The 27,233-nt window shown below is 40.2% G+C and overlaps 2 pseudogenes; one reads left to right on the forward strand and one right to left on the reverse strand.

The window, feature by feature from the left end:
- Positions 1-459: 459 nt before the first annotated feature.
- Positions 460-11,633, forward strand: LOC133755631 (protein-L-isoaspartate O-methyltransferase domain-containing protein 1-like; annotated as a pseudogene).
- Positions 11,634-22,703: 11,070 nt separating this feature from the next.
- LOC133755641 (small ribosomal subunit protein eS24-like) lies at positions 22,704-23,079 on the reverse strand (annotated as a pseudogene).
- Between the last annotated feature and the right edge of the window lie 4,154 nt (positions 23,080-27,233).

Below are 27,233 nucleotides of genomic sequence, written 5' to 3' on the forward strand. Positions count from 1 at the left end.
TGTGAGGTGCCCCCAGCTTCTCAATGTATTGCTGGCACGAGGTTCAAACCGTCTATGCAGTATACTCACATGCAGCTGGCTCTGGGAACATCTCTGCCTCTCTGTGAATGGGGCCAGGCTAGTGGGGCAGAGTGGATCCTATGTACAACATGACTGTGATTGTGCCTTGTGGGATAACACTATGGGAACCCTGCGACTGAGATAGTACAGAGTGTTGCTGGTTTTCTGGGTAATTACTGTTTATAGCTCCACACACTCTGAGCTCCCTAATTAGGGTGGGACATTGCAGCAGGATCTGTGCTCATCCTTTGTGCAATTCATATACCAGCATAGGTGAAAGTTACACCCACTGCGGCCTAACACTCAGGCATTGGACACCTTAGAAGAGCAGAGGGAAAGGTGTGATGATGCCAACATAGGAGGTCATTCCCTCCTTTCTGTTGGCAATTAAGACATACCATGTCCAAAATGGGTGTGACCCTGGATACTCACTCCATCCTGGAGCATAGACTAGAGCCCCCAGGACACACTCAGCTCAAGCATCTGGGTAGTCACTAAAAGAGCAGATGCTCCGCTAAGCCACAGAAGCATAGTTCAAAAATAATCCATCAGAGGAAAAATCCAATAAATGTCTCCACAAATGCCTAAAAATAAATGCAGAAATTCAAGATAAAGAAAAAAGAAAACAACGTAATTCCACCAAAGGAATGCAAACACTTCAATATTAGACTTTGAAGATGAAGAGGTTGATGAAATACCTGAAATGTAATTCAAAAAATTAATCAAAGGATTAAGAAGCAATGAGAAGGCCAGTGCCATGGTTTAACAGGATAATCTTCCGCCTTGCAGCACCAGCACACCAGGTTCTAGTCCCAGTCGGGGCGCTGGATTCTATCCCAGTTGCTCCTCTTCCAGGCCAGCTCTCTGCTATGGCCCGGGAAGGCAGTGGAGGATGGCCCAAGTCCTTGGGCCCTGTACCCGCATGGGAGACCAGGATAAGCACCTGGCTCCTGGCTTTGGATCAGCGAGATGTGCCGGCCACAGTGGCCATTGGAGGGTGAACCAACGGCAAAAAGGAAGACCTTTCTCTCTGTCTCTCTCTCTCACTGTCCACTCTGCCTGTTAAAAAAAAAAGAAGCAATGAGAAAAAATTCAAAAATGAAAGAAATTCATAAATGACATGAAAGAAAACTTGTTCCATAAAGTTGAGATTTTTAGAGAAACCAAAATAAATTATTAGAAATGAAGAGTTAAATATGTCAAATAAAAAGGCAGTGGAAAGTCCTAACAACAGACTGGTTGAGGTGGAAGAAAGAATATCTGAGCTAGAACACAATCACTGGGAATTTTTCAGTAAGAACAACAAAAAAAGAAGAAATTAGAAAAATTTAAAACAGTGTTGGAGACTGTTGGGATACTATCAAAGGACCCAGCATATGGGTCTTAGGAGTTCCTGAAGGTGTGGAAAGAGAAAATGGATTAGAAAACATATTCAGTGAAATAATTACAGAAAACTTCCCTAATTTGGAAAAAAAAAGAGAAGTCAAAGTACACGAGGCACACAGAACTCCTTATAGCCATGACAAGAAAAGTCTTCATCACAACACATTACAATCAAATTTTCAACAATAAAACACAAAGAAAAGATTCTAAAATGAGCATAAAATACCAAATTGCTCTCACAGGGTCTACAACTGCACTCACATCTGAATTCTCATCAGAAACTCTGCAGGCTAGGAGAGAATGGAGAGACATAATACAAGTCTTTGAAAAAACAGTTAACCCCGCACACTGTACCATGTAAAGCTATCATTTATGAATTAAGGTGAAATAAAGAGCTTCCATAACAAACAGAAATTGAGTGTCACCACTCGCTTACCCTTACAAAAGTGCCTTAAGAATGTGCTACACACAGAAACACAGAAAGTTAGACTTCATTATGAAAGAATGTGAAGGCAGTAAAAGTACAAAAGAAATATAAAGCAAACAATATGAATATATATAGAAAAAAATGCCAGGGCCAAGCCATTACTTATTGATCATAACCTTGATGTAAATGGCCTGAACTCTCCAGTTAAAAGATACAGACTTGTTGAATGGATTGAAAATCGAGACCTGTCTATTTGCTGCCTACAAGAAACACACCTCAACAGCAAGGAGAAATGCAAATTGAAAGTGAAAGAATGGGAAAAGTTATTCCACACTAATGGAAAGCAAAAAAGGGGCTGGTGCCATGGCTCACTTGGTTAATCCTCTGCCTGTGGTGCTGGCATCCCATATGGGCACTGGGTTCTAGTCCTGGTTGCTCCTCTTCCAGTCCAGCTCTCTGCTGTGGCCCAAGGGGGCACTAGAGGATGGCCCAAGTGCTTGGGCCCCTGCACCCACTTGGGAGACCAAGAGAAGGCACCTGGCTCCTGGCTTCTTATTGGTGCAGTGCCAGTGGCCATTTGGAGAGTGAACCAATGGAAGGAAGACCTTTCTCTCTGTCTCTCTCACTGTCTATAACTCTACCTGTCAAATAAATTAACAACAACAAAAAAGAACAAGTGTAGTCATCCTAATATCAGACAACATAGACTTTAACCAAAATATTGTTAAAAGATTCAAAGAAGGGCACTATGTGGAGATTAAGTGATCAATTCAACATAAGATGATACAATAATAAATGTTTAAAATCCAATGCCAGGGCATCTGGTTATTTACAAGAAATATTAACAGATCTAATGGGAGACATAGATTCCAATACAATAGTAATGAGAGACATCAACACTGATTTTCCTCAATGGACAGATCAACTAGACAGAAAATCAACAAAGAAACAACAGAGCTAATTGATATTATGGATTAAGTAAACCTAAATGATATTGACAGAGCTTTTCATTCCACAGTTGTAAGACACATTATTTTCATCATTGTATGGAACATTCTATGTTATAGACCATATGCTAGGCCATAAAGCAAGTCTTAGAAATCTTAAAAATCTGAATCATGCCATGCATCTTCTCTGACCATAATGGAATTAAACAGGAAATTAACAACTCAAGAATTTATAAAACATATGCAAACACATGGAGACTGAAGAACATGTGCCTGAATGAATAGTGGGTCATAGAAGAAATAGAAATAAAAAAAATGTTCTGGAAATGAATGAAGATAACACAACACATCAAAACTTATAGAATACAGCCAAAGTAGTGTAAGAGGGAAGTTTATAACAATTGAATGCCTACATCAAAAAATTGGAAAGGTACCAAATAAACAAACTTTCAATACATCTTAGGTGTGGGGTTTCAAAAATGAATGAGACAGAACACAGACATTTTCACATACAGAGTGCTCCCCAGATTGCTCTGGCCAGCACTTTTTATTAGAGGATACCAGCAAGTCTAGAAGCTAGCAAGCACATAGGCACAGTTGGTGTACAACTTTAGGTGGAAAAGGAATCCAGTCTGGTGATCCATGACAGAGAACAGAGCAGTGGTGTAAATCTTCAAAGACAGGTCCATTCAAATACTTGGAAGTCTACAAATTCTGGAAAACATCCCAGGTACCAATTAATGTCCATTAGCCCCCTGCTGTCTCTGCTGCCACATTCCTTTGAGGGTAAGTGTGCCCATTCCCCAGCCTCTTTTGGTGGATATCAGAAACTGTGGCTATACCTCTAACTTCAGGGGAGTGTGTTCTCCTGAGAGACACTTAGGCAGCATCCTTTACTTCCCCCTTTTCTTTATTTTAAGCATAGATCTAGATTAGGTACGCATGAGATGATGCATGTATCAAACACAGGATGAGGACCATAATAACTGGTACCACAAAGTGCAGCAGCCAATGCAGCCAGAATCCCAATTGCCACCATTCAGGTTTAATATTTAAATATTTAAATTCATTTTTGATGTTATCAATTTCCTTTTGAATTAAATTAGAATTATCTGTGATGTTGAAACAACATAATCCTGGAAATTATTGTCATCCAATTTGATGTTTAAGTGGTAAATAATCAATAGCAGCACAATTTTTTAATTTAATGAATTCATTTTTACATAGATACAACTTTAATAGAACAGTGGTTCTTTCCCCCTAACCCTCCATCCCCCTCCCATCCCACCTCCCATTCCCTCTCCCATCTCCTTCCTCATTATGGATCGTTTTTAGTAGGACTTTATATACAGAGGACCAACTCTATGCTAATCATAGATTTCAACAACTTGCCCCCATGCCAACACACAACATGTAGGGTACAGTTTAGGGAGAGAATTTGCAGTTGATTCTCATATTACAATTCAATAGGGACAGAGGTCCTACCTGGGGAGCAAGTGCACAGTGATTACTGTTTTTCCTTTAACAATTAACACTCTTTTTATGATGTCAGTGATCATCTGATGCCCTTGTCATGGGCTGCCAGGGCTATGGAAGCCTTTTGTGACCATAGACACCATTGGTATTTGGACACAGCCATAAGCGAAGAGGATGTTCTCTTCTTCCTTCAGATAACAGTGTCTCCTTTGATGACCTTTTCTTTCCTCTGAGGTCTCACAGAGATCTCCATGTAGGATTTTTTTTGTCAGAGTTTTGTCTTTCCATGCCTGAAATGCTCTTGCAGGCCTTTCAGCCTGACCAGGAAGCCTTGAGGGTTGATTCTGAGGTCAGAATGTTATTTACTGCAAAAGTCATTCTAGGAGTCTGCTGTGTAGACTGCTTCCCATGTTGGTCCTTCCTTCCTTTTTAATTCTATTTTTTTAACCAGGTACTTGATGTTATTTATATTATTACTTTTAAACTTAGACTGGTCTATCTGTTGAAGCATAATTTTGTAAAACACCTTCATGAATTTGAATTAACTCTAAATGCAGCGATGGCCTTAGCAGTTTTTTTTTTTAAATAGGCAAGCTCTTCTAGGAAGATGGGTGATAACAATTCCAAAAACAGGATAACAACACAGGGTTTCCTACAGGTATCTTTACTTCAGGAGTAACAGTTGTTAAACAGTAAGAGCCAACAGGGAGGGAAAAGCATAACATAATGATTAACAAGATCAAAGTAGAACTGTATGTAAGTTGAGCAAAAATAGTGGTAAATAAAGTCTCAGGAGTTTCTAGAATGTGTTTCTGTTGTGCAGAAGCAATCAGCAATCAATGACTTCATATCTCCCCAGGTGGTCGATTTGTCTTGGGGGACTTGCAATGAAGTGGCTTTGTTTTTGATTCTTTGAAAGAGGGTGAAACAGTGGCACTGATTTTTTGTCTTCTTTAGTTGTAAAGGAGGAATTGTATCCTGTAACTGCTGGTGCCAACTCATGGTGTCTGTAGGTCAGACACAGTGGGCTGGAATCCACACAGGACCTGTAAAGGCATAAAAGAGAAACAAACCCTCTTCCCCATGTTTTGAGTGGTTTAGAGCCCTTTGAGTTAGGATTGTGGGGCTACTTATAAACTAACAGTCGTGGTTCTTCATGAGCTGGATGGGAATGCTGTTGTCCTAGGGTTTTAGAATCAAGAGAGGTAGAATTGAATTTTAAAAAATAAGTTAAATGATTAAGTGTAAATAAAAGAATGGCCATTTTATGATTAATCTCCCCAGGGGTGTTTCCCCCTTTTCTTTTGTTTTTGAAGAAGAGTTTTAAGCATATGATGGGTGTGCTCAACAATGGCTTGACCTGCAGGATTATGGGATATCTTATAATATCTTATAATTGACAAAAATGATTGAATGCAGAAGAGGTATAGGTGGGCCCATTATCAGTCTTTAATTGAATAAGTAACAAATCTTACATTATGGATAATGCTTTACTTGTCAAGATAAAACTAATGTAAATGGTTTATACCATCATCCTTCCTCCAAATAGATTTTTATAAACAAATGTCTGGGCTTGATTTATTAAAAAAAATTGAACACAATGACATAGCAAGTAGATTCTCCTTTAAGTGGAATTGTCCAAATGTAACCTGAATGGGTATTAATAATAACATGTCAATAAGAGAAGGATTTTGATAAAGGACAATGAGTTATGTCCATTTGTCAAAGCTCATTGGCATGATGGCTTGGTGTTGCTCTTATTGGCTCCATAAAGACCATGTGGCTATGCCTGGGCATGACAGATCCCCTGTCACACTGTTACCAGATCTGGTACCTGCTCCAATCACCACCATTTGCCAAGGCTAGAGGAATGCTTTCAGGAACATATCAGCTTTGTGAACTTAGAACTTTCTATACCATATGGATAGCAGTTGCTGCCCATGTCCTGGACCTCAGCACATGTCATTGTCATATTTTACATAAGATCACATCAGGGGAACCATCATCCTGACCTTGATTTGACATCTGCAGTCACAGCCCTGTTGGCCTGACAACTGCACCTGGGTGGGATGGGAGGAGAGGAGCAGCTGCTAATGAGCCCAGCTGACTGGAAACTCCATTTCAACTACCACACCTTGGTTACCATGGGTTTGGCAAGCTGCTTTTTAGTAAATTATATATTTTTGGAAATGAACCAGTGTCAGTTGACAGACTTCCTGAAAAAAAAAAAAACAGCCAGGTGGGCTCAGCCAGCAAGCCCTTCTCTCCTTAGACTCAGAGGCTCAGTGGTGAGGGGTAGCCCTGATGAGTAGCCAGGGAAGATTGAAGGCAAGCCCTGGGAGGCCCTCTCAACCAGACTTTCCTTCACATTTGAATGTACAACCCATCCCACCTGTCAGAAGGCCTCCACCCTTAGGCCTTGCTTTCTGCTGTTATGCTGTCTCTCAGGCCTGCAGGTCCCTCTCCCACCACACACTAAGAGCTGGAACAGGTGGCCTGGAGGGAAGGACAGACACCATGGGCCACTTGGGGTAGACACAGAAACATCAATATCTGCCATAGAAGGTGTCCCATCCTCTTCACTCACAGCTAATGTTAAGCCCATTTCCCTCCATATACATGGCTTGCTACAGTCCCTACTGCCACGACAGCATTTTGCTCCCTCCCATCCATGGAAGGGGCCAGGCAGAGACCTCATACTCCAAGTACAGGAAAAATAAATAGAGGAAATATATGTTTTGAACAATAAATATGGTATCTAGAATGTAACACTGCATGACATTTAAAAATGTTACAAAAGCACTTTTATAGAATTATAATCAATATATATCATTTGGACACAGTAACACAATGGAAACCAGTAACTTTATTACTGCTATTGATTCTGAAACAGACAATAAAGATAGACTCATTTATTTGATGGGAGGAATGTCTCTGAAAGAGTGGAAATTGAAATGATACCATACACTGCCTTTAAGGGTGAATACACACGTAACTGAACAACAAGGAAGATTGTTTTTCACTAGGTTGATGTCTCAAATTAAAATGTCTAACTCATTAAAGTTAGAGCATCTTATCAACCCCATCACACCACGCTCCTTGTCAACCTCCCAAATTCACCATCTCTGTATATTAGGAAAATGATTTTTTTTTTTTTGACAGGCAGAGTGGACAGTGAGAGAGAGACAAAGAGAAAGGTCTTCCTTTGCCATTGGTTCACCCTCCAATGGCCGCCGCAGCCAGCACACTGCGGCCAGCGCACCACGCTGATCCGAAGCCAGGAGCCAGGTGCTTCTCCTGGTCTCCCATGGGGTACAGGGCCCAAGGACTTGGGCCATCCTCCACTGCACTCCTGGGCCATAGCAGAGAGCTGGACTGGAAGAGGGGCAACTGGGACAGAATCTGGCGCCCTGACCGGGACTAGAACCCGGTGTGCCGGCGCCGCTAGGCAGAGGATTAGCCTGTTGAGCCATGGTACCGGCCAGGAAAATGATTTTTACCTAAAAATATGCACACTATAGGATAATCATTTTTATTTTCAATATTTATTTTGATCTTCTGCTTTGTTTCAGTTTGTCTGTTTTTGAATAATTTATTTTCCATCCATAATCAGATTTTTAGGCCCTATGCTTTTAATGTTAATTTTCCATGTAAAACCTTCAAATGTATTAAAATTGTATTGTTATTTTTCAATTCATTTTTGCCTTTTTAATTTTATTTTTGAATAAAGAACAAAGAGCTAACTTTGAACATTTTGCTATATTTTTTCATGTGTATCAAGAAGACTTGCATAAAATCTGTTTAGCTTATCTTGCTTAATAGCTGCTACTGTAATTCACAATACATGAGCAAAAATATCTGTTGTGATGTATTTTCTTGGTAACTAAGATGAAAGTGGAAGTCATTGAGATAATTTTGTTGGAATGTTGATTATAAAGGAGGAAGTTTTACCTGCAAAATCATTTTCTTTATCCCTTCCTAGAACACAGTGTGTTGGTCATATATGTAGCCATGAGATAAGAGTATGGAGACTATAAGCCACATGGTCATGATCATGTTAATGTTACACTCTCAGACTACTGTATTATCCCCAGATCATATAATTTGGGGAGCTTGTTAGAAAAATACAAATGATTTAGAAAAGCCCATGAGTTCAATTATCTATTATACTCAATCAGGTTTATTCTTAACTGAATGGAAACAATATTTTATTTAGTTATTTATTTATAATCATTATCAATCACCCTCCTTATCTCTTACCCAGGTTGTCCATTATGGTAATTTAGTCTCCCACAAATGATGCATGAAGCCCCTCTGGTATTAGGGAAAAGACTTCCCAGTGTCTGTCCCCCTCAGCTTCAACACAATCCTAGCATTACTTCAGGAGCATAACTGTGAAAGATTTACCAAATCATATAGATATATTGTACACTATACTATTTTTAGAGTCTAAAATGATGCTTGTTGTTCCTCTTTTCTATTAAAAGAGACAGCTGGGGAAGCAGGACACACAGCAGACTCATAGAATGGCAAATGCCCAAAACAGCACTCCTGCCTCAGAATCAACCCTTGGGATATTCAGATCTGGCTAAAAGGTCCATGAGAGTCTCATAGGCATGGAAAGCCATGACACCATAGCAAAAAACAATCTAAATGAAAGACCCTGGTGAACAAGACCCCAGCAGAAGGAACAGGCCATCAAGGAGAGAGGCGCCTTTCTCTGAAGGGAGGAAGGAACCTCCACTGTGACACGGCCTTGAATAAACAAGTTCAGAGTCGGTGAACTCAAGGGACTTCCATAGCCTAGACAGCTCATAGCAAGAGTCTCGGGTGATTGCTGACATCACAAATAAGAGTGCCAATTGTTAAATCAACAATGGGAGTCACTGGGTACATCCTCCCCACGTAGGATCTCTGTCCTTAATGTGTTTTACTATGAAACTTTAAAACACTACTAATCGAACAATACCCTATACCTTGTGCGGTTGTGTGAATGCAGCCTGTTGAAATCCTTGCTTAGTATATACTAAGTTGATCTTCAGTATATGAAGGTAATTGAAAATGAAACTCGATAAAGGGTGGGATGGGAGAGGGAGAGGGAGAGGGAGAGGGGAGGGCCACGGGAGGGAGGGAGGTTGGGGGGGAAGCCACAACAATACAAAAGTTGCACTTTGTAAATCCACATTTATGAAATAAAAAATTTTTAAAAAGAGACAGCTGATTATAATTAATTTAATCAAAACAGCAGTATTATTTTTACTTCAATATGACTTCATTATTGTAGTTTTTTCCTACAATAAGCAAACGTGTAGAGAAAGCAATTTTCAAGACATTTCTTAAAATTTTCCCTTTAAATTAATAAATAGATGGCAGTCAGAAAGCTAGAGAAATTAAGAAAAGGTATTATAATTTAAATAAATATCTATTGGGGACATACTAATACTTGCCTGTTAATTATACACATTCAATTCTTGCTAGTAATGCCTGGCTCATTTTGTTATCACTTATTTTTATCCACAAAATAATTGTAATCATAGCACATCAGGTTAATCTGACACTTAGAGTGTACACAGCAATCCACCTTCCTGATAATTCACTTGTGAGGAAGCAGATAGTGGCTCAACTAGATGGGTTCCTCCCACAGACACAGGAGACCTGGATTGAGTTTCTGCCTCCTGGCTTTGGCCTGGCCAAGCTGAAGCTATTTAGGGCACTTGGGAATGGAAGTAAACAGAAGATTCATTCTCTTCTCTCTCTGTCCCCCTCTCTCCCTCTCTCCCTCTCTCTCCCTCTCTCCCTCTCCCCCTCTCCTTCTCTCCCTCCCTCCATCTCTACAATTCTACCCTTTCAAAAAAAATAAATAAATGAATATTTTTTTTTTGACAGGCAGAGTTAGTGAAAGAGAGAGACAGAGAGAAAGGTCTTCCTTCTGTTGGTTCACCCCCAAATGGCTGCTATGGCCGGCATACTGCAGCGATCCGAAGCCAGGAGTCAGGTGCTTCCTCCTGGTCTCCCATGCAGGTGCAGGTCCCAAGCACTTGGGTCATACTCCACTGCCTTCCTGGGCCGCAGCAGAGAGCTAGACTGGAAGAGGAGCAACCGGGACAGAATCCAGCCCCCAACCAGGACTAGAACCCAGGGTCTGGCACCGCAGGCAGAGTATTAGCCTAGTGAGCCATGGCACTGGCATGAATACTTTTTTGAAAAGATTTATTTTATTTGAAATGCAGAGGCAAGAAAGAGAGGTCTTCCATCTGCTGGTTCATTCCCCAAATGGCTGCAGCTGCTGCAGCTGCGCCAATCCAAAGCCAGGAGTCAGGAGCTTCGTCCATGTCTCCTGCACTAGTGCAGGGGCCCAAGCACTTGAGCAATCTTTGACTGCTTTCCCAGGCCACAGCCGACAGCTGGATCAGAAGTGGACCAGCCAGGACATGAACTGGAGCCCATATGGGAAGCCAGCACTGCAGGCAGCAGCTTTATCTGCTATGCCAAATGCCAGCCCCAGTGAACACAATTTTAAAATAATACATTTTTAAAAATTGGCGGTATTGTGGCAGCAGCTGGCTTCCAGGAAGCTCACCAATTATTAAGAGCCTGGCCCTGCACATTGCTACAGTGAGCTGGGCTGAACCGCTGTGCCACAGGTCCTTTTAGAATAAATCATGGGATTGAGCTTCATTCAGATGTAGTGGAATACGCCAAGGAAAAACTGGAGAGCTTTGTCAAAAATAATAGCTTTGATAAATTTGAGTTCTGTGAACCTGCATTTGTAGTTGGTAACCACCTCTAGAAATGTCTTACAGTTATCAGTATGATCGAATTTATTGTGGTGCTAGGGTCCAAAAAGGCCATGAAAACTATGTGAAAATTTTACTGAATGTGGGAGGCATGCTAGTCATGCCTATAGAAGATCAGTTAACACAGATTATGTGACCAGGACTAAACACTTGGGAAAGTAAAAATATCCTTGCTGTTTCATTTGCTCCACTTGTGCAGCCAAGTAAGAATGGTTATGGCAAGCCTGCTTCTGTGGGACTCCTCCCTGTGCTGTCAGGAACCTGCAGGACTTGGCTTGTATTTATATTCACAGCCCACTTAGAAATTTCATAAACAATGAAATGCAGGCCAAAAGGCTCCACCCAAAAGGAAAAGAAAGAGAGTGAAACAGAATTAACAGGCACGTCCTTGTAGGTAATCAGCTTATGCCTCAGCCTCTTAGTGAGGAGGATGAGAAAATGGAAGATCCCAAAGAAGAGGAGAAAGATCACAGTGAAGCTATGAAGCCAGAAGAGCTGCCTCAGAATTCATGGAGAAAGAAAATCATCAGCTGCCCTCCCTGAGTCTTTAAAAGCTTAATTGGCTGGCACCGTGGCTCAGTAGGCTAATCCTCTGCCTGCAGTGCCGGCACACCGGGTTCTAGTCGGGGCACAGGATTCTGTCCCGGTTGCTCCTCTTCCAGTCCAGCTGTGGCCCAGGAGTGCAGTGGAGGATGGCCCAAGTGTTGAGACCAGGAGGAAGCACCTGGCTCCTGGTTTTGGATTGCTACAGCCCGCCAGCCGTGGCAACCATTTAGGGAGTGAACCAATGGAAGGAAGACTTTTCTCTCTGTCTCTCTCACTGTCTATAATTCTACCTGTCAAATAAATTTTAAAATATTTCTTAAAAAGAAAAAAAAAGGGCCGGCACCATGGCTCACAATGCTAATCTTCCCCCTGTGGCACCGGCACCCCAGATTCTAGTCCTGGATGGGGTACCGGACTCTGTCCCAGTTGCTCCTCTTCTAGTCCAGCTCTCTGCTGTGGCCTGGGAGTGCAGTGGAGGATGGCCCAAGTGCTTGGGCCCTGCACCCATGGGAGACCAGGAGAAGCACCTGGCTCCTGGCTTCGGATCAGTGCAGTGCTTTGAACTACAGCGGCCATTGGGGGGTGAACCAATGGAAAAGGAAGACCTTTCTCTCTATCTCTCTCTCTCACTGTCCACTCTGCCTGTCAAAAAAAAAAAAAAAGCTTGATTGACATGTTTTACAGACAAAAAACAGATTGAGAATAAAAAATGCCTACTGATAATTCCTGTAGACTTGAGCATGCAGCATTTGTTAGGAGTTAAAATAACTATTTCTTTCATCAGAGTGAATTTTAGGGAGGAAAAAGTATAACTTGTTTCTGTTAGTAACAAAAATGTACTGAGACATTAAAAAGAATCCCTTTTATAAAATCTATTTTTTTTAAACCTTGGGAAAATGCTGCTGTATAAGAGTCACCCACAATGCTGGAGCTCTTAAACCAAATACTTTTTTTTATTTTATTTATTTTTTTTATTTTTGACAGGCAGAGTGGACAGTGAGAGAGAGAGAGACAGTGAGAGAAAGGTCTTCCTTTTGCCATTGGTTCACCCTCCAATGGCCACCGCGGCCGGCGCGCTGCGCTGGTCTGATGGCAGGAGCCAGGTGCTCATCCTGGTCTCCCATGGGGTGCAGGGCCCAAGTACTTGGGCCATCCTCCACTGCACTCCCTGGCCACAGCAGAGAGCTGGCCTGGAAGAGGGGCAACCGGGACAGAATCCGGCTCCCCAACCGGGACTAGAACCTGGTGTGCCAGCACCGCTAGGTGGAGGACTAGCCTATTGAGCCATGGCGCCGGCCAAACCAAATACTTGTTACACTGAACTATAGGAAAATGATCCTTAATAGACCTTGAAAATCGCCAGAGTCAAGATAACCTCACTAACTTTAAATACTGAAAATATAAAGGAGCAATAAAAACTGAGGGTTATATTAAGTGTATATTTTTTTTAACAGATAGAGTTAGAGAAAAAGATCTTCCTTCCGTTGGTTCACTCCTCAAATGGCTGCCACAGCCGGAACTACACCGATCTGAAGCCAGGATCCAGGTGCTTCCTCCTGGTCTCCTACACACTTGGGCCATCCTCCACTGCCTTCCCAGGCCACAGCAGAGAGCTGGACTGGAAGAGGAACAACCGGTACTAGAACCTGGCACCCATATGGAATGCCAGTGCCGCAGGCAGAGGATTATCCTAGTGAGCCATGGCACCGGCCCCAAGTATATACTTTCTAATATTCACTTGCTGTGCTCTTAAAAACCTCTGAGAAAGCAGATATCCCCACCCATCCACACCCCCCCCCACACACACACACAGGTCTTTTGGCAACAGATTAAAAAGCAAAAGTTGCAGGGCTATAAAATTTCATGAAACTTGTGTTTTTTAAAAGATAAATTACTTCATATGTTGCATTATTATTGCACTCATATATTGCCTGGAATATATTTACAGCAACTCAGAAATAGTAATTGCAACAAAAGTAAGGTAAATAGGTCTACAGAGCATTTGATTTCCTTATAAGATAAGTTTTCATACAGAAAATAAAATAACTGCAATTCAAATCAGATTTATATGCTTAAGAAACAGGCAAAGAACTCGAACAGATGTTTTTCACATGAGGAAATTCAAATGGTCAGCACATGAAAAGATACTCAGGATCACTTGCCATCAGGAAAATGCAAATAAATACCAAAATGAGGTTGCACCTCAGCCCACACAGAAATCAATAAAAAAATTAATGCTGATGAGGATGTGTGGAAAAGGGTACCCTAACCACTATTGTTGGGGTTGTAAACTAGTACAGATGTTGTGGAAGACAGATGTCCATCAACCAATGACTGGATATAGGAAATGTGCTACACACACACACTATGGAATACTATTCAGCTGGAAAAAAGAAATCCTGTATTTTGCAATAAAATGGATGCAACTGAAAACCATTATATTTAGTGATATATGCCAGTCTCAGAAAGACAAATACCATATTATTTCCCTGATCTATGGTAACTAATAGTATACACAAAAAGTTTTTATATGAGCAAAAATGACATTTTGATATTCAATATTTGTTTACAGCCTTGTCTCTGCTTTTGAGGAACAGTGCTATTTCCTGCTTACTCTTTGTTGAATTCTTTACTTAGTTTAGGGTTAATCTTACGAGTGTAATAGATTATGAAAATGGATTATGAAAATTATAGCATAAGGAAGGAGGAGGAAGGGTGACAGCATGGGTAGGAAGTATCCCTGCATGCCCAAATTTGTTATATGAATTCTGTTTACCTTAAAAATAAATTAAAAGGGACTGGCACTGTGGTGCAGTAGGTTAATTCTCCACCTGTAGTGCTGGCATCCCATATGGATGGCAGTTCTAGTCCCAGTTGCTCCTCTTCCAATCCAGCTCTCTGCTATGTCCTGGGAAAGCAGCAAATGGCCCAAGTGCTTACGCCCCTGTACCTGTGTGAGAGACCAGGAAGAAGCTCCTGGTTCCTGGCTTCTGATCAGCCCAGCTCCTGCCATTGAATTAACCGGTGGATGGAAGACCTCTCTCTGTGTCTCTCCCTCTCACTGTCTGTAACTCTACCTGTTAAGTAAATAAATAAAATCTACAAAAATTAATTAGTTAAAATGGAAAAAAGAAAAAAGTATGTGAAACCAAATCAGATTACTCTGCTGGAATTTCATCAATGACTGTTAACTTCCCATTAGAGTTGTGGTTGTGCTGCTCATTCTAACACTTAGGAATGATCTTTCTTCCTAACGTTCCTCTATTAAGTGGACACCTAGACTTTAGTAACCAGAGGTAATTAGGAAGAAAATCTCATGAGCACATTGTGTGGGATTAAACAGAAACTTTAATTTTGGTTCTAAAGAGCAAAAGGCTAGTATATGCCAAGGTAATCTGATGTAAAGATGAAGAAAATTATCATAATGGGCAGAGTACACAGAAACTTCTCAAACAATCTGGAATTATGTCAGTGTGCTACATTTTGGTGAGGATCAAACATGTAGTTAAAAAAGAGACCAAAGAGTAAGAAGAGTTACTGACTTTGTAAAACAAAGACAGTGATCTTGTGATGAAGAAATTAATGTTTTAAACAATTCAACCATAATTCCAAGTTCTGATATTTGCATTTTAGATATGAAAATGAGGCTTACTATATATATATATATATATATAAGCACACACATACATACACACATATATATATATATATTTAAAGATTTATTTGTTTTGAAAGTTAGAGAGTGAGGGAAAGACAAAGCGGTAGTTCTTCCATTTGCTGGTTAACTCCCTAGATAGACACTATGGCCAGCACTAGGCCAGGCTGAAGTCAAGAGCTAAGAGCTTCATCTAGGTCTCCCACATGGGTGGGTCATGGCCAAATCAGCCATCTTCTGTTGCTTTTCCCAGGTCAGTAACAGGGAGCTGTATTGGAAGCATAATAGCTGGGACATGAACCCGTGCCCATATGAGATTCTGGCATTTCAGGTAGTAGCTTTATCCACTATGTCACAACGACAGCCCCACAAAAATATTTTTAAGTTTTTAACATCATAAGAATTTTTATTTGAAAATAACATATTCTCATATAAATCACATTATGTGCCTATGCCCTATATTCTTGACCTTAAATTCCAAACAGGATCAAATCTAGTTAAGGTAAGAAAGTAGACCATGGAATTACTGGGATGACCTCGATGGGGATTCCCTTATGCCACTAATCCCTGACACTCTGAATCTTTCCTGAAATCAGCAATCACAATGAAGTGACTGGCATAGCCTGCCACAATCTTTCCCTGAGTCAGGCAGCCTCTCTGGGTGTTGATCCAGGTCACTGAGGGTTAAACCATACAGCAGCATGTCCCTGGGAGACAAATCTTGTCCCTTCTGCAGGGTTTGAGCAAATATACCGGTGACAAGAAGAAAAGTGAGGAGAGTGAAACACCTCAGATATGCTTTTGTCTCCACAGCTGAGAGTGAAACAGGAGCAACTAAATCTTGTCTGTATTCCCACTTCCTCCCAGGCTGCGGGGCCAGGACCCACCAGCAGAGAGTGCTGAAGGCTTATTTCATGTCTCTTCTTGTTATCATTGAAGGTGCCAGAAGTTATTTATCCTTAACCATCCCCTCTACCTGGGTCAAATGTGTTTAAACGATTATTGTTCATTCAAAATGCACACTAATAGAAAACAATCAATAATATAATATTATACATTTGCTAATGATCTAAAAAAGGCTACCAATGACAAGGACAACAAATAATCATTGGTTTAACTTACAGTGATTTTTTTTTTGTAAGACTTCTAATTAGAAGTTACAAACACTTTATCTTCAAGCTCCCCTTCAGACAATGTGGCTGTTGGGCCAGGAAGAACTGGTGGGGCAAGAAGCTGGGGAGCGACTGAAAGAGCGAATATGGAGAGGCCCAAAAGGAGAAAGTGGAGAAGCAGGAGGGGAGCCCGACCCAGCCGAACAGTCTCCTCGGAGAAGAAAAAATGGCTACGCTAGAGGGGCTGGCATAGGGAATGGTGGCATCTGAGGAGGACACAGTCACTGCCGGTGAGGGCGCCCCTCACTCCCCCAGGCTCCGGGTGGTGAGGAGAGTGGCCCGGCCCACTGTGCAGCACCCAGCACTGCCATGGCCGCCCCCATAGCACAAAAAAAAGGCGCGGGTTCAGCCTCTACCTGGGCTCCGTGTCAGGCTCGCCCACTGTCTTCTACTTGGCGCCAAAGCGGCCTTCAGACAGGGTCCATGACTGGGAAGCAGCAAGCAGCGAGGCCCCGCTCTTGTAGTAGGCAGGTGCAGGGAAGATACTGGAGAGGAGGGCGGCCCCGGAGTGCCGCCGGAGTCACAGGGACGGAGGCCTGTTAACTGTCAGCGTCTCTGACCCTGGTGCCATCGCTGCCCCTGTAACAGGGAAGAGGCCAACGTTCCTCTTCCCGGCTCAGTGTCGCCCCGGACAAGGGCGGGTGAGCACACCATTGGCTCATGGGAGTGACTTGGTCCATCTGGGCCCCTGAGTGTGGGCCGGGGTTCGGACGGTGTGGCCCCTGGTACGCCTGGGCTGGAAGTGACACAACCCGAGGCCTCGGAGCGTCATAAAGCCTAGCAGACACTGTGGCTGTGATCCAAGCTCTGAGCCGAGGGCAGCGAGGAGGGACTGCTGGGCGCCAGGAGCCTCTACTGGGCCTCCCGTTGCATGGATTCTCAAGCGCTAAGGAAGCCTTGAGAAAAGAAGCGGGGACCCTCGCCCGCGTGCTGATTTGTGCAGCCTTGCCACAGAACAGAACGCCTGAGATCGGCAGTGGTTGCCGTCCTGGGTAGGTATGGGGACTTTTTGTTAGTTCCTGAATGCCAAGTTGTTTTTTTTTTTTTTTTAAGATTTATTTATATTGTTTGAAAGAGTTACACACAGAGAGAAGGAGAGGCAGAGAGAGAGAGAGAGAGAGAGAGAGAGAGAGAGAGGTCTTCCATCTGCTGATTCACTCCCCAGTTGGGCAAAACAGCCTGAGCTTCACCAACATGAAGCCAGGTGCCAGGAGCTTCTTCCAGGTCTCCCATACGGGTGCAGCAGCCCAAGGACCTGGGCCATCTTCTATGCTTTCCCAGGCCATAGCAGAGAGCTGGATCAGAAGTGGAGCAGCTGGGTCTTGAACCGGGGCCCATATGGAATGCTGGCACTGCAGGGGCTTTACCCACTATACCACAATGCTGGGCTGGCCCCATTTCCTGGCTGCTGGTTTTTATTTCGTCTTCGAAGACCCGAGATTGTGTTACAGGTATTCCTTATACATCTCTGCCCTCTTCATTATGATTGTCTCTTGTCTGGAAAGGTGCACCAGGTTTTGATCTTAGACATGCAGGCCGCACCTGCCTTCATCCTCATGCTTTGTATGTCACAGAATCTATACCAATAGATTATTTCCCCTCTGTATTTTCTTCCACATTAGGAACAAATACTGACTCCAAGATGGATGAACTAACTTTTTTTCCTTCAACACTTCCCATTGGAGCTTTTTATCAGCTTTCCCCACCCAACCTGTCCATAAGCTTATAATATTTCTGTTTGATAGGAAATGCTTGAAACACACCTGTTTTCTCTTCCTGCTTTTTCTAACCTTGCAGAGTAGGGGAAAAAGCTAGATTTGTGTAACTTCAGGGTGAACCATATATCCTGAGACTGAAGAGAGTCAACAGATGTTACTGTCAAATCATTTTCTGGTAAGATTGTTTTCCCTAATTTATATGCAAGGTGCCTAAGGTAACACAATATTTGTATCATGAATCCTTAAAAACAGCACTCCATTGTGCTTGTTTACTCAAAAGAATTAAGTTTTTAATATTAAGTAATTCTTCCAGATGTAATGTAAAACTTACATATGAATGAGGGGGTTTTGAGACTGCACCTGTACTAGATTTTAAGTAGATAATGTTTTTGTGTTACTTATAAGTTTCTGATTTCTTTCATGCAATACTAGCTGGGAATGAAGTCCTGTTACTTCCATTTTACTGAGGTGCTGCAACTGACCCAGATGAGAAATGTGCCCATGTTACAGGTGTAATAAGTGAAAACATGGTTGTGATCTAACCCCTTGGACATGTCTGTTCAGGCAAACAGCTGTATCAATTTACCCCATTTGTAACAGTGTTCAGATTTTCTTTTAAAAACTAGTTGTTTAATATTGAAAATATTGTCAAGGATTCATAACCTTTATTTGCTTGCCCAACTCTTGTTTCCCTGGAAGAAGATACACATGTATGCATGCACACAGATTATGCATAGTGTCAGCTGAAGTCAGCACTGCTGTGGGCCATTTGTTGTTGCTCTTGTGTTTTGATTAGAAGTCTTTTTAATGAGAACTTTAAAAAGGTTTGTGACACTTATTGTTTTATGGTAAAAAAAAAAATACAAGTGGTATGGCAATGTGTGTGTTCCTGTTAAGAATGATCCAAGTTTTTGTTAGCAGTCTTTGAAGTGAAAGAGTTTGACTAGGGAGTTACTTCAGAACTGCCAGGCTCCTAGAGGTTTCTAAAGCAGTAAGCATTGGGTGAGGCAGTGCATGTGCACTTCTTAGCATCACAGGTAATTCTGATGCACACTGATCTCATTCCAAACATCCATGACAAAAGATAGCAAAACTTTGGATGTTTCACCTTCTGAAATGCAGCTGAGGAACTTTTAAAATCTTTGATCCTTTTAGGAAATTATGTATTGATAGAGAGGTCAGTGCTAAGTGATGATACATCCAACAATCCTCAGCCCTTTTACCCTCAAACCACACTGGAACCCTATAGGATGTGCTTTGTTTCTCTGAACCCTTAATACAGTACCTGGTGCAGAGTGAGTGTGAAGCAGATATGAATGCTTTTCCCAAGGACATTGTATGATGAGCGATATTTCATTGTTCCAATGTGTACAGATGAACTCAGTTAAAACATGGTTTGGTGACTTCCTTGAGCTAGGATGTAACCAGGGATTCCTTGCCCAGAGTTCAGTGGATTGACCCCTTTGTTCTCTCCATTGTACCAGTGATTCCCTGGGCAGATCTTTTTGACAACACTTACCAGGCTGTTCTATCATCAATCTGATTGATTTTTCTGTCAGCTTCTGAGCCAGAACTGTATTGTACCAATTTATTTTGCACAGAATAAACATTTTGCCATCAAATGTTATTTTAAATCTGTAAATAACAAATATTGAGTCAATGAAAATAAAATTTTGATTAGACAGTGGTTGTAGATGTGCTAAATTTCTCAAATTATTATAAAACAGAAATTTTTACTTGTAAATGTTCTGATTTTTGTGTGCATAAATAATATTTTAATGTAAATTAATGACTGATAACTTTTGTAGTCTTAGATGGGAGATTTAACACCTTCATATGTATTTGTCTACAAGTTTATATCACTGTTCTGTAATAGTACATGTTTATTGCTATATATAATAATCTTATCAGACATGTAATTTGTAGAATTGCATATGGCTGTAAAATAACTTTAAACCTCGACAATTTATAAATGTGAGGCTAGCAGTGACCTAGAAGTTTGGGGTGAGGTTCAACTAAGAATGGCTGTCCACAGGCAGGTCCTATGGTGACAGATAATAGGAACTTTATCCTGGACTGGAAGTTTGTGTACACAAACATAACAAGTGAACATGGCTATCAAAATGATCCCAGGCATGGTGGACACAGGTCTGTTCATCAACATGGCTGAAACAGTCTTCTTTGGGATTCAGGAGGCTAAGTGAATGTGTGGGAGAAACCCTTCTGTTGACTCCATGAGGAGCAGATGTGTTCACCTCGATCTCCAGCCCACATTCAGGATGGACATGCCTTTCCTGGAGCCTTTGCCTTAATATATCTTTGTGTGGGTGGAGGGACTAAATCCAATCTTCTGTAGTACTGTTACTATATGTCTTTATAAACAGAAATTTAAAGATACATATTTTACTATTAAAAATATTCAGTTTATTTAGTGGGAGACACAGCAGACTCATAGAATGGCAGATGTCCTAAATAGCACTCTGGCCTCAGATATCAGCCCTTAAGGCATTTGGATCTGGCTCAAGAGCCCATGAGAGTATTTCAGGCATGGAAAGCCAAGACACTTTGAAAAAAAAAAAAGACCTAAATGAAAGATCTCTATGAGTGAGATCCCAGTGGAAAGAACAGGGCCATCAAAGAAGGAGGTATCTTTCTCTGAAGGGAGGAGAGAACTTCCACTTTGACTATGACCCTGTTGAAATAAGATTGATGTCGGCTAACCCTAAAGGCTTCCATAGCCTTGGCAACTCATGACTAGAGTCTAGGGAGATTACTGATGCCATAAACAAGAGTGTCAAATTGTTAAATCAACAACAGGAGTCACTGTGTACTTACGTCTCATATGGGATCTGTCCTTAATGTGTTGTCCAATGTGAAGTAATGCTATAACTAGTACTGAAACAGTATTATTACACCTTGTGTTTCTGTGTGCGTGCAAACTGATGAAATCTTTACTTAGTATATACTAAATCAATCTTCTTTATATAAAGATAATTGAAAATGAAATAAAAAACTTGGTGTTAAATTGGAAATTGCATAGAAAATTAATCAATTTTTAAAAAAAAAATCATGTAGGATCTCTGTCCTTAATGTGCTGTACATTTTGATTTAATGCTATAACTAGTACTCCAACAGTATGTTTCACTTTGTGTTGCTATGTGGGAGCAAATTGTTGAAATCTTTACTTAATATATACTAAACTGATCTTCTGTATATAAAGAGAATTGAAAATGAATCTTGATGTGAATGGAAGGGGAGAGGGAGTGGGAAAGGGGAGGATTGCGGGTGGGAGGGAAGTTATGGATGGGGGAGCCATTGTAATCCATAAGCTATACTTTGGAAATTTATATTCATTAAATAAAAGTCTAAAAAAATTCAGTTTTTATATAAAGCAGAGTTTGATTTCATGGTTTGTCTGAAATATTTACCAAAAAATAAAAATAATAGGGCAAGAAGGGGAAGACTATCTCTAAAACCTTTGACTTGAGCCTGCTGGGTAAGCTTCTGAATATTGGGTTTGCTGAGAAATGAATATCAGAGTTTTTCTTGAAGCTGATAACATGAAGGACCTGGCCAGCAGTGATCTTCTGATGCCTAACAGGATGCTTTGTTTCCTTTTCTGCCATTATCTGTTGTGTTTTTAGTCTGTTCTCATTGTAATCATGCACAATACAGTTACTTATGAAGATCAAGTTTACAAAGTCTGCTGAGTGGAGCAGTGTGACATGTAGTGACTCAGAATGTAAACTCTCAGGGGCAAATGTGGTAGTACCTTTGCTCAGATCAGGGAGTTGTTCAAATCCCTCATTTTTGAAGAAGTTGACCAGAAATACTTGCCAATGCTGCCAGAGCACTGCTGCAAAATGTGAAATATTTGTTTTTTAAATAATTTTCTTTTTGTTGTTAATTGTTTTGCTGTTCCTTTATTATCACTGGCATGGTTTGGCATCAGATGTCATCATGTCTTTATATTCTTTGAAGATTCAAATAAAAAGTGTGGTGCCAAAAGAAGAAATACAAAATAAAATTCAAAGATAAGATTAGTAATATTTTTATGAGAATAATGGTATCAGTGACTCAACTTTGACAAGAAATGTATAAAAGTTTTATTATTTGATGAGATCCTTCAAGGTATGCTTGGCAGAGAACCTGGAAAACTTTCTTTAAAGCACTGCTGCTGTGAGGGGATGATTGGGTTACAGAAAAAAAGTATTCCAACCACTGGTTGGACTTCATCATCCAAGTGCAATTTGCTAGAATAAACAGTGCAGGAAAAGGAAAAGCTAGAACATGGCTGTGCCTGAGATTGAGCTAATAATTGCCCCACACTCAATTATTTGCAGCACAAAGTAGTCACTGTAGACTGTCAGCATTTCTTCTTTGTAGTTTCTCCTGCATCATTTAACTGAGTAAAGCACTAGTACCCCACAGTTCACTCCATACATTTATTTTTTTAAAGTTGTACAGTTTATTAATTCTTATGAAAAATTCACAAAATCACCATAAAGTCAATACAAAATCTTTACTCCTTCAACTTTTTGCCAGCACTAACATTGGATTTGGCAGTTCCTCTGAACTTCTTCAATGTGTTGTAACACTCCTGTTGCTGTTGTGTTGAGATCTTTTTCTTCTCATACAGGCTATGTCTTGCAAGTCAATGTTTGATTTCATTTTTTTAACATAATCCAAGGAATCATAAATCATACCAAAGTCCATTGTCTTGCCACCGCCAAAATGGGTTCTAAAACCAAATACAAAGATGACATCAGGAGTTGTCTAGCACATTTTGGCTAGTTTTTCCCAAATCTCTGTGGAACAGTTGCCTGCCCAGAGTGGAGCATGTCAAAGACCATTTGTTCCCTCTGAAGTGGTCGGTTAGTCATGAACTTCCTGGTACAAATAGTACTGTGTCATTCATTATGTCAGCTGATCACTACAAAAAGAAAAATGCTACTATATTGCTATAAATCTCAAATAAAATATAATTTAATTCAACTGAGACAAAAGGTATAAAGAGTGATACCTGGGGCTGGCGCTGTGGTGCAGCAGTTTAAAGCCCTGCCCTGAAGTGCTGGCATCCCATATGGTTGCCAATTCTAGTTTCGGCTGCTCCTCTTCTGATCCAGCTCTCTGCTATGGCCTGGGAAAGCAGTAGAAGATGGCCCAAGTGCTTGGGCCCCTGTGCCCATGTGGGAGACCCAGAAGAAGTTCCTGGCTCCTAGCTTTGGATCAGCTCAGCTCCAGCAGTTGCAGCCATCTAGGGAGTGAACCAGCAGATGGAAGACCTCTCTCTATGTCTCTACCTCTCTCTGTAACTCTTTCAAACAAATAAAATAAATCTTTAATAAAAATAGTGATACCTTATTCATAAAGTTACAGTCCACAAATAAGATAAAATAGCTGTGATTTTTTATATACTTTCACAGCAGTCTCATATTCACAAGAACTAATCTGATGAAAACAAGTTGATATTACAAAAACAATACTATGACAGATAAATTTGGAATGTTCTTACTGTGAATGAACAGATCAAACATGGTAAAAAGTTTTATAAAATAAGATTCTACTAGTTAACCTTCAAGTACTAAGAAAAAAATCTGTTGTTCCTCAAAACAAATATTGTGCATGTTATAATCACTGATCAGCATGCAATATTGAAATTATGGCAAAAAATAGAATACATATATATGATTGTACTTTGGATAATTCATGGAAGAATGGAATTAAAGATGTGTTTTGAAATCCATTTATAATTTTAATAGCATAAATATTTCATACAAAATTCAAAAATTTGTTGTATACATGGATTTCAAAATTCCATTTTCGGGGCCAGCATTGTGGCATTGCAAATGGTGCCTACATAAAGAAATTGGGAAGACAAAAAATAAATGAGCTATCAATGCATCTCAAGGATTTAAAAAAAAAACACAGCAAACCAAACCCAAAACCAGTAGAAGAAAGAAATAATTAAAATTAGAGAAGAAATTAACAAAATTGAAACAAAAATACAAAATATCAGCAAAATGAAGAGATGATTTTTTGAAAAAATAAAACTGATACATCATTGGCTGCACTAGCAAAAAAAGAAGACCCAAATTAATAAAATTAGACATGAAAGAGGGAATGTAACAGACACCATAGAAATAAAAGGAATCTTAAGAAATTACTACAAAGAGCTGTATGCCAACAAACTAGGAAGCCTAGAAGAAATGGATAGATTCCTAGACATATGCAACCAACCAAAATTGAGCCATGAACACACAGAAAACCTAATCAGACCCATAACAAAGACAGAAATTGAATCATTAATAAAGGCTCTCCAAAAAAAGAAAAACCTAGGACTGGATGGCTTTACTGCTGAATCCTACCAGACATTTAAAGAAATAATCCCAATTCTTCTCAAGCTATTCAAAATAATTGAAAAGGAGGGAATTCTCCCAAGTTCTTTCTATGAAGCCAACATCACCTTAATCCCTAAACCTGAAAAAGACGCAACTGAGAAAGAGAACTACAGACAAATTTGCCATGAACACAAATGAAAAAATTCTGTACAAAACTCTAGCCAAACAAGTCCAACAACACATCAGAAAAATCATTGACCCCAACCAAGTGCGATTTATCTCTGGTATGCATGGATGGTTCAATATTAAAAATCAGTAGGAGCCAAGATGGTGTAATAAGAAGGGAGCAAAATGAAGAGCTGTTTTTTTTTAAATAAACGAAAATTGACACCCCATTGGCCCAACTAACTAAAAAAATAAAAGACCCAAATCAATAAAATCAGAGATGAAAAAGGGAATGTAACAACAGACACCACAGAAATAAAAAGAGTCATCAGAAATTACTACAAGGACTTGCCAGCAAACAGGGTAATCTATCAGAAATGGATAGATTCCTGGACACATACAACCTACCTAAATTGAACCATGAAGACACAGAAAATCTAAACACTCATAACTGAGACAGAAATTGAATCAGTATTAAAGGCCCTCCCAGCAAAGAAAAGCCCAGGGCCAGATGGATTCACTGCTGAATTCTACCAGACATTTAAAGAAGAACTAACTCCAATTCTTCTCAAACTATTCAGAACAAGTAGAAAAGAGGGAATCCTCCCAAATTCTTTCTATGAAGCCAGGATCACCTTAATTCCTAAACGTGAAAAAGATACAGCATCAAAAGAGAATTACAAAAAAATTTCCCAGATCAACATAGATGCAAAAATCCTCAATAAAATTCTAACCAATAGAATGCAACAACATGTCAGAAAGATCATCCACCCAGACCAAGTGGAATTTATCCCTGGTATGCAGGGATGGTTCAACATTTGCAAATAAATCAATATGATACACCACGTTAACAAACTGCATAAGAAAAACAATATGATTATCTCAATAGATGCAGAAAAGCATTTGATAAAATGCAACACCTTTTCATGATGAAAACTCTAAGCAAATTGGGTATAGAATGAACATTCCTCAATACAATCAAAGCAATTTATGAAAAACCCATGGCCAGTATCCTATTGAATGGGGAAAAGTTGGAAGCATTTCCTCTGAGATCTGGTACCAGACAGGGATGCCCACTCTCACCACTGCTATTCAAATTATTACTGGAATTTTGAGCCAGGGCCATTAGACAAGAAAAAGAAATTAAAGGGATACAAATTGGGAAGGAAGAACTCAAACTATCCCTCTTTGAAGATGATATGATTCTTTATTTAGGGGATCCAAAGAACTCTACTAAGAGACTATTGGAACTCATAGAGGAGTTTGGCAAAGTAGCAGGATATAAAATCAATGCACAAAAATCAATAGCCTTTGTATACACAGGCAATGCCATGGCTGAGAAAGAACTTCTAAGATCAGTCCCATTCACAAGCTACAAAAAAAATCAAATACCTTGAAATAAACTTATCCAAGGACTTAAAAGATCTCTATGATGAAAATTACAAAACCTTAAAGAAAGAAATAGAAGAGGATACCAAAAAAATGGAGAAATCTTCCATGCTCATGGATTGGAAGAATCAATATCATCAAAAGCAATTTATACATTCAATGCAATACCAATCAAAATACCAAAGACATTCTTCTCAGATCTAGAAAAAATGATGCTGAAATTCATATGGAAGCACAGGAGACCTCGAATAGCTACAGTAATCTTGTACAACAAAAACAAAGCCAGAGGCATCACAATACCAGATTTCAGGACATACTACAGGGCAGTTGTAATTAAAATAGCATGGTATTGGTACAGAAACAGATGGATTAGACAATAGAACAGAATAGAAACATCAGAAATGAATCCAAACATCTACAGCCAACTTATATTTGATCAAGGATCTAAAACCAGCTCCTGGAACAAGGACAGTCTATTCAATAATCGGTGCTTGGAAAACTGGATTTCCACGTGAGGAAGCATGAAGCAAGACCCCTGCCTTACACATTACACAAAAATCCACTCAAACATGGATAAAAGATCCAAATCTATGACCTGATACAATCAAATTATTAGAGAACATTGGAAAAACCCTGCAAGATATAGACAGCAGCAAAGACTTCTTGGAAAAGACCCTGGAGGCACAGGCAGTCAAAACCAAATTAACAATTGGGATTACATGAACTTGAGAAGTTTCTGTACTGCAAAAGTAACAGGAAAGTGAAGAGGCAACCGACAGAATGGGAAAAATATTTGCAAACGATGCAACAGATAAAGGATTAATAACCAGAATCTATAAAGAGATCAAGAAACTCCACAACAACAAAACAAACAACCCACTTAAGAAATGGGCCAAGGACCTCAATAGACATTTTTCAAAAGAGGAAATCCAAATAGCCAACAGACACATGAAAAAATGTTCAGGATCACTAGCAATCAGGGAAATGCAAATCAAAACCACAATGAGGTTTCACTTCACCCCAGGTAGATTGGCTCACATACAGAAATCTACCAACAACAGATGCTGGAGAGGATGTGGGGAAAAAGGGGCACTAATCCACTGTTGGTGGAATGCAAACTGGTAAAACCACTATGGAAGTCAGTCTGGAGACTCCTC

Source organism: Lepus europaeus, unplaced genomic scaffold, assembly GCF_033115175.1.
Source record: "Lepus europaeus isolate LE1 unplaced genomic scaffold, mLepTim1.pri SCAFFOLD_66, whole genome shotgun sequence".
In the NCBI taxonomy this organism is placed as follows: Eukaryota; Metazoa; Chordata; class Mammalia; order Lagomorpha; family Leporidae; genus Lepus; species Lepus europaeus.